General features: G+C 38.4%; 1 pseudogene; it reads right to left on the bottom strand.

The window, feature by feature from the left end:
- Positions 1 to 6,548: 6,548 nt before the first annotated feature.
- Positions 6,549 to 7,475, bottom strand: LOC139730485 (uncharacterized; annotated as a pseudogene).
- Positions 7,476 to 9,425: the final 1,950 nt, after the last annotated feature.

Here is a 9,425-nt window from a genome sequence, read left to right as displayed (position 1 = left end):
ACTTTTTTTTTTATACTCAACAACGCATTTGTGACTTTTTTAGCTTTTTAATGTGTTCAGATTACAGAGATAAGCAAAAATGATTCATGTACAAAAATGGATCCAATCTTCATTCTAGTCAAAAATTAGATTCTAAGCAGAGTTGATGATCTCATAGCAATGTCTATACCAACACTACCAATAAACTGACACAAACTTGCCACAATGTGATAACTGTTTCTCAGCCAAGTGACACCTAAAATTCTATTGAAAACGATATCAGATGATAGCACAAGTATAAACTGTTTATGTACACACATACATCCAGACATATCATATTCCATCTACAATTGATTTGTAAACTAAGTTGCTGAACACATAATATGTCTACACCAATGCACTTACACAGGCATTCCACGCTGTGATAAAAGTTTTTCTTAGTCAAGTGATACACCTATTATTGAAAACGATTCTGCACTTAACCGTGTTACTCAGATGATAGCGGCAGTTATAAATCATTCATGTGCACAAATATATACGTCCATGTCATATCGCATGATCTTAGCTCAAACTGGTTCTTAAAATCACTTACACAGACATTCTACGTTGTGATACGTTTCCCTATGAGTTAAATGATATACAATCATCGAAAATGATTTTGAATTTGCTTTGTTACTCAGATTATATAAAAAGACACACAACATAAACTATTCATTTACACAAACATATCCAGTCATAGAATCATCATATTATTCTGGCTTGAAATAAGTTGGTGATCTTATATGTGTCCAATACACTTACACAGACTTGTCACACCGTATTATGAGTTTCTCTATGAGTCAAGTGATATATTTGTTATTGAAAACGATATTGAACTTTACCGTGTTACTCAGATGATATCAACAGCACACTATTCATACACAGAGATACATCTAGTCATATCATATCATTCCAGCTTAAAATTAGTTTCTTAACTGTGTTATGTGTGTCCAATACACTTACATAAACTTTCCACGCTGTGATATAGGTTTCACTATTAGTAAAAGTTATACGCTTATCTCTGAAAACGATATCGAACTTTAGAAACGTTGCTGGGATTTTTATCCATCTTATTTGAATAGAAGGGGTTCCACATGATGGACTGAAATAATGAACATTAGGATTATGAAAAAGCAGTGTAAGCATTGAGTAGCATTAACTTTTACTGAGTTGACGATTCTGCCCGAGACAACGAAATACGTACTGGTTGTAAAACATTAAGCATCCTCTTGCGTAATGCGAGGATCAAGAGTGACTGTGTAGCAATTTATCTATAGCATTTTTTCTTTTACTGTATAGGGCACGTGCTAAAGTGAGCAAGTTAAATAATTTACTGTTATATAGTAAGGGAACCTCCCGTTCCACATATCAAGTTTGGTAGAATTATATGATTACGACATTTTCAGTAGTCTCTACTATAATTTGAAGTCAATCATTGCTGCTATACCACTTAGTTCACAATAAGCTACATGTACAACTGACAAACTTGACATGATTATGTGTATCACAGGCGATGGAGTGAACAATTTCTGCGATAAGTTATACGAGGCTATAGCTGCTTCGGGAACTCATTTGTTAGAAAAATGATTGACTAGTCGATGAATAACGCCAGTTGTGACAATATTCCTTGTCTGTTGACATTTCCGGTTGATTGGAACGGTTTCAAAAGGTTCGTTATTCCGAAGGTTTGTTAGCATCCACCGTCTGTTCATTTTCTGATTAGCGAAACTTCGGAATAACGAACCCCCTTTCACTTTCGGGTTAACAAACGTCTATAGATAAGGGGCATTTGCGTATTTCGGAATAGTGAACCTTTGAAATATCTATCTCCCAGATCGATCTTCATCTAATTTTCGGATAAACGAACCTTCGGGATAAAATGACATCACCAGATTGGGACAGCATTGGCTTGAAGTTTCTCGAGTGAAAAACAAAAGTGTGTGTGTGTGTGTGTGTGTGTTTGGTTCGAACCAAGGGGGTGGAGACTCGGGGTTGCCATAATTGACAAGAGCCTTTTTGTGACTCAACAAAACGAGTGAAACTTCCAGTACGTATCAGAGTCCCCACCTGACCATATTCCAACGTAGCTCACGGGAAGGGGGTTTGGGTCGGTCCACTCAAAGAAGGGAATCTTGTTTCCATGGCGACCAACCTCCAGATGACCGTTGGCAAATGTCAGCCAGAAGTGATCATAATGCGGGATGAGCGAAAGAACAGCGTCATGGCTAATGATCAGTTTGTTTGTCTGACAACTACCCCACTTGGCTAAAGGTGTCGGGCAGCTCCGCTGAAGCGCAATTTGGGTATTCGTCCCTCCTGCTCCTCCTCCTCCGAGGACTGAAGGACAGTTAAAGAGATAACAATAAAACAAAAAAGGGAAACAAACAAACTAACAAACAAGTAAACCAGAGAGAATAAAACAACCGGCCCTCTACAAATCATATTTGAGTCTTTTATATGTGTAACATATACCCTGTTAGGATAAAGCCCAATTTTCAAATCAAGTTTAAAGATTCAATTTCTTCCAATCTTGCATTTGATTTTGTTTTTGTTTTGTTTTTGTTTTTTGGGCTTACTCAGGGGAACTAAATAAAGTATGCCAAGTTGGGGGTTTTGAGCAAGCCACTCATTCAAAGCATTTCACTGCTGCACTGATCGAGAAGAAATGAAAACTGAAATAAAAACTTAGCTCAAAATAAGTCGTATAAGACAAGCAAAATCACATGACGTACATGATATAGGATATATGTAATAGTTAAGTATATTGTAAACAAAGATTTCTCAATTGCAACATCTTTTAGAACCTAAAACGATTGAATTCCTATTCGCAATGAACTAATTCTTCTGCCCAAGGTTTTAAGAAAATCCCAATCGCACATCTCTCAGAACTTAAAACACTTGAATTCCGATTCTTAACAAATTGATTCTTTGCTTAAAGTTTAGTTTACTAAATGGAAGGTGCTTTCCGGATTTTGACTTCCCTTTTAAAAAAGAACAAAAACAACTCATGACTTTTCAAAATCTAAGTCTCAATGTCATAAGCATTGGACATGATATAAAATCTTGCAAACGTATAATGAAATATAAAAACGAAGGCAGCAGTATGAAAGCCGGATATGACAGCTGTAACTTGAATCAGGAATTTCTTTTACTTGCATAATAACAGCTATATACAATCAATACGTAAAAAGATTGAGTTTCATATTTCTCTTTTTTTTAGCTAAAGGTGTTTTTTTAATTCAAATTTGAATAGTTTTGGATTCAGTTTGGAAGGATATATCATTATAAGGAGCATTAGGAAATGAATACACCAGAAACTACGCGTGTTGGTTTGTTTGTGTGTGTGTGTGTGTGTGTGTGCGTGTGTGTGTGTGTGTGTGTGTGCGTGCTCGCCCACCTGCATAATGTACAGTAAAACCGAAATTATATATGTACACCAAATTGCGTACTCACCAATGCGATACATATCATTCTGATTTGAATTCTGACTTGATAGGGCAAAGTGTGCATTTTTGTCGCAGCTGACTTCAAAATCCAGGGACACTACATCGCTTGTTAAGTGCCAACCAGCAGGGAACTGAAACCGTCTCTCTGTGTGAACCCTTTCGCCGGCAGTGAAAATAACCGGGCATGCTACATGGCGGTTGATGAAGTAAGACGGCAAAAGAAACAATCAAACACAATATTAAAGGTAAAAGCACAACACCAGTATACCAACTGATATACGATTATTGCTTTAAATATCAAAGTAGATTGATCATCATATTAGACAGACACAGACATATCTGCATTCTCTCATAAAAGTGTTATATATATATATATATATATATATAGAGAGAGAGAGAGAGAGAGAGAGAGAGAGGGAGAGAGAGAGAGAGGGAGAGAGAGAGAGAGACTGCGAGAAGGGGTCTCGACCATTTACAGTACCAGTTTAGCTCCTTCATTATTTACATTCAGTGTGACAAGAAGAGCAATGGTGGACGTAGCTAGGGTCAACGTGCCTGTTTATTGTCGCCGAGCTTTCGGTCCCATTAGGACCTTCATCAGGGCTGTAACGATACAAGAAATAAATATATATTCATATACTAATATAAATCTAATTGGCGTGAGTCTATAATGACTATGTAATCAATCAATCCGTAATTACAGCTGTATATAACAGACTCCAATAATAATATACATAATCAATTGCATATTATTTAATACATTTCATATCAAACTCGTGTTATTAATTGAGATGAAGGTATATAACAAAAACACCAATTCAGTATCTTCATCTTATGTGTTGTGTAACAGAAGACTGTAATAATATCAAACTAGACATTTTTATGTTGTCGACGATAATACCGCATGTGGCAGCATTGCAAGACGTAAGTGGCTATATAATACAGTACAACAGCCACGCGTCATCTTCTGGCTATCGTATAGACCGATTCAATTTCGATGACCTATTCACCTACGGCCGCTAGCGGCGCTATAACGGTCGCCATAACTGGGGGCCAACGGGGGCTTCCGCGAGCTAGCTACCCAGCGAGTTGCACTTGCAGCTCACTCAGCAGCCTAGCGTACCCATCGCGCATACGCCGGGCCTGGCCGCTGCGCCGCGGCCGGCGACCGCCGGCGCCGCGCTAATATTGTGATTGTTTACTCACTGTGTAAAAGTCATTCAGCGGCTTTTAATGCCCTTCTTTTGGACAAATTGAGTGATTCAGACACATTGATCTACTTTGAAAGCTTCAAAGGAAGGATCAGGAAAACACATCGTACAGTCGTTGGGTGCACAATAACAGAAAAAATGGAAATGGAAGCTGCACGGCAGTGTGTGAAATTCAGACACCGCTGACGCATGATAAATGAAGGCAAAATTAAAGACAATTAAGTGAAATACAACGGTATAAAAATGCACAGATTTCGAAACAAACTATGTCTACTAGATTCTCTATTTAATTCGGTTATCACTGCATATTCGTAAAATATGTTGTTTATCTTAGAATAAAGACAAGTTTAGATCAAAGATCAAAGAATTTGATAATTCACTGATTTATTATTATTTTTTTTTTAACAAATCCTTGGTGTCCTACTTGCCAAAGTTAGAATACACTTCCTGGCTTGACTTTATTATTATGACAAACATTTTACAGCCTACACTACAGCTAAATAAATGTTTCAAGATGCGTTAAATTCTTATATTGTTTGCACTTCTTCAATGTTCAGCACTGAATTAACCATAGGCCTATTCAATTTTGGCCTGGAACTCTGAATTTGACTTTTGATAAAGTGATACTTATAAATATTAAACCATGGATGGTGGCAAATATCCGTTTCATAATCATACTAAGAAAGTATGATTTAAAAATCACTTATGTAGATTATGATATTAGGCGTTAGCGTGATGTTATGCAAGGTTACCCAGACCTAAAACAGTAGAACTTTTGGTTGTAGACATCAGGCGACGTAGTCGTTACGTAAGTTAGGCATATAAGGCCTAGAAACGCCTAGATTTATATTCCGTTTGGTTTGCTTAGTTAGGCTTGCCTGAAGTTATCGACAACCGTCGTGTAGGGTTCTAGAAGTCAATTGTAATAGGTCTAGGTCTAGTCTGGACTCTTGCCTAGATTTCTAGACAAGATCTCTTGCCTAGATTTCTAGACAAGATCTAACGTTTTGTACCCTGCTGGCCCGACACTCCCGAGTAAAGCCTAGCCTGCCCTAAAAGGTTAAGTTAACTGATAGCTTGCGATTTATTGCGCCATATCTAGCTCAAGATTCTTATTCATTATTTGCATTTAATTATATCAGTTAACTTGTCAACAGCCTAGGCTTATTAGCAAGACGTCTGCCTGCGCCTTGCAATAATTCTCCCCAGCGGTTTTCATTCTCTTCCACAAAATGTGAATCTACGGGGCTTACACGCGAGTACCCAAGTCATCGCCAAAGAAATAGTCTACAAACATTCACGGATCGTACCGATATATACCTTGAAATTCAAGTTTTGGCTACAGCCTTACGTCATCTACCCTGATTCGCTCATAGTCGGTATAAGTTGTTTAATTTTATATATTTCTAATTAGCTAGCGAAAAAAAAAAATGTAGACTCTAGTTGTCACAAAGCCAGATGCGTCGATCGCTGCCAGCGCCAGAGATAGCTATAGCTGGCCGGCTGGCGCCGGGTGGTAAAAGCACTGGCTGCCGCTGGCACCCTTGCCACGCACGCAGGGCGCTTGCCGACCCAGCCTGTTTGGCCCCCAGTAATGGCGTCGCCTTAAGAGGGCGCACTTCCATGAACAGTCGCTTGAATCGGTCTATAATGGCGTAAATAATACTAATATACTTTTTTACTTAATACTCCTTTTCTTTCAGCAATACCGGTGCAGCTTTCAGCTGTATGGTAATAAACTTACTCAAGACCTCGAAGTATACTTCATTATCTAAAAAAAGTTCAATTTGTTTATTTAATGATTTCTTTCTCTCATTAGCTGATGTTGTGAAAGATTTCTTGAAATCTTAAACTGCCGTAGTAGTGCCTGGAATTAGTCCACTGAAACGACTTTCCCGGAGGTTTGATCTCTGTATCGAATCTTATCAGGATAAGCGAAAAACGGCCTTTTGCCTTCGTCTTTCAGGCGCTTGAATTTTTCCTGTTTCTTCCTGCGTAACTGGAGAACCCTTTGCGACAAGTCCTCTGCCACAAAGACCTTGAGATCATGGTACATGGAGCTGGTCTGCTTAAGCTTCTTGATACATGCTTTCCTGACCCGTTCCTTAGTTACAAATGTCGAAAATACAACATGGATTCTTCTTGCTTGCTTGGAATGAGTCCCATCTTTGCCTAACAGGCTGATGTGTGGACGTTCGGTGGCATCTTTCTATCTTTGAGAGATCTGCTTCTGGAACATCAGCGTATTGCAGAAATTGAGTGACCGTTTTCATATAATCTTCCGTTGTTGGGTTTGAAGATTCTGCAATACCAAAGAGTGCGAGATTCTTTCTTCGTCCCCTATTCTCAAGGTCATCAAGCTTATTTACGAGGATCTCTTTCTCCTTCTCCAACTGTTTGAATGAATCTTTCAGGGCGCCCACTTCAAACTCAATGTTATTCATCTTTTCTTCATGATCAGATACTTTCAGTGAAATGTCTTTGAGCTTTTTGTCTAGCAGAGCTTCAATGCGTGAGTCAAATCTTGATTCGAAATCTTTGAAAAATGTGACAAACCACACTGGGGGTGCTTCTGAAGATAAGTCTAGAGACCGTTGTGTATTGCCGGTGGGTTCGGCTCCGTGCAAGGGCGCGGCCATGTTGCTATCGTACTGACCTGGGGTTTCAGCTACGTCGTTTGTTTCCATACGGCTACTGCAAGCGGTGGGACTATACAGTTAGACATCTTCGGCTTCTTAGCGGAAGGGGACGATTTGTTTGGAGTGTTTTCCAACTGATGAGTTACTTTTGGAGGGTCCATTGTTGAACAAAATAATCCTTACCACATTAAAAGTCCATTGCGAAAATCCCGGGGAATTAATCACTATATCACACGGTGAAATTTTGCTTCAAAGTAAGAGATGAGAAAGTCACATTATGCTCGACAATGCTTGAAGAGCGCCCCGTAAATCCTTACTTTATCATGCGAACCGTTCATATTCTGTACCTTATGTAATATTCTGTTATATGTTATAATACAACTGTATGTATATGAATGGTTGTGGTATATTAGTATTATTTACGTCATTATACGATAGCCAGAAGATGACAGGTGGCTGTTGTACTGTATTATATAGCCACTTACGTCTTGCAATGCTGCCACATGCGGTATTATCGTCGACAACATAAAGATGTCTAGTTTGATATTATTACAGTCTTCTGTTACACAACACATAAGATGGAGATACTGAATTGGTGTTTTTGTTATTATACCTTCATCTCAATTAATAACACGAGTTTGATATGAAATGTATTCAATAATATGCAATTGATTATGTATATTATTATTGGAGTCTGTTATATACAGCTGTAATTACGGATTGATTGATTACATAGTCATTATAGACTCACGCCAGTTAGATTTATATTAGTATATGAATATATATTTATTAGTGTAGCCATACGAGTGAGTCTTTTTTGTATCGTTACAGCCCTGATGAAGGTCCTAATGGGACCGAAAGCTCGGCGACAATAAACAGGCACGTTGACCCTATAGCTACGTCCACCATTGTTCTTCTTTTCACACTATATATATATATATATATATATATATATATATATATATATATTCGACCATCTTTTTTTCCGGGGGGGGGGGGGGCGGGGGGTGGGATCAAACAGATGATCACTGGGATCAAGCTTGCTTGTATAATGGGAAGACATCTCACAAAACACTTGCGTGTACTTCTGTCAAATTTCTCGGTGTCTAAATGCGTGCTATTACACATTGCTTTCATAGTGCATTGTGTTTTCATCTCTATGTTTTATGCCGATACTGATACAAACCAGTGGTAGATTATCATCCTAAATATGCATAATGGCATGGCCGCCACTTTGTAATGAGACCGGCAGCGACAGCTGTCTAGCTTCCTCGAGGTCATGTGTTGATTAATTGAAATATGTAATTATAATTACGAACCTAAACTTGTAAAAGAACCGGCTTCTGTCGAAAGTCAATACCATGGCCTGTTTGGGTCCATTTAAGAATACTGCTCCCTGCCGCTAAATACACCTGTGCTCCAGCCCATGGCAGCCGTTATAATGACGCGAGAATATTGCCTGATTTTTTTTTGAAATATGTGATTATAATTACGAACCTGAACTTGTAAATGAACAATGCAACTTAAAGGCATCGTTTATCATTAAAGACGAAGGAAAAACACCGCTTTAGTGCTTCAAAATAGTTCTAAAACGTGAGTTAGGGAGAAAAACAACTAATGTAAAATTGTTAATCAGTATAAAATCACTGTTAAGTATTGTTACTCCTTGCTACGACACCATAAAAAGACAACGAAAACCAAATCTGCGGTCATGGTGGTTTAATAGTGGAAGCAATAAGTTATATAATCCATACAATCGAATGACAACGTGCTTATCCATAATAACGAGTTCGATCATGTCTTATACATCTTGCATATGCATTTTGATTTAGTGAGAACTTCTTACACCGTTCCAAACACGTACAATAGTAATACACTTTCGCAGCATTATACATCCCGAGATGAAGGGGGTTTATAGCCCCTGTGACAAGGGTCCTTAATTCATATAGTAAACCTATGTTACTCGACTGGTATATCAAGCGAAAGTAAAGCCACCCGTAAAAGTACATCTGCCCCGTCGCACCGATAGCGAAATTGGCAGGAAATAAAACCCAAACACCTGTTCTGGTCTCATTATCAGGTGCTTCACGAGGGCACATATACCAAGTCCG

This window comes from Diadema antillarum, unplaced genomic scaffold (assembly GCF_040938485.1).
Source record: "Diadema antillarum isolate AM-2024a unplaced genomic scaffold, OU_Dant_1.0 seq00000316_RagTag, whole genome shotgun sequence".
NCBI lineage: Eukaryota > Metazoa > Echinodermata > Echinoidea > Diadematoida > Diadematidae > Diadema > Diadema antillarum.
Note: the sequence above shows the minus strand (reverse complement) of the source record. Positions and strands in the feature narration are given on the sequence as shown.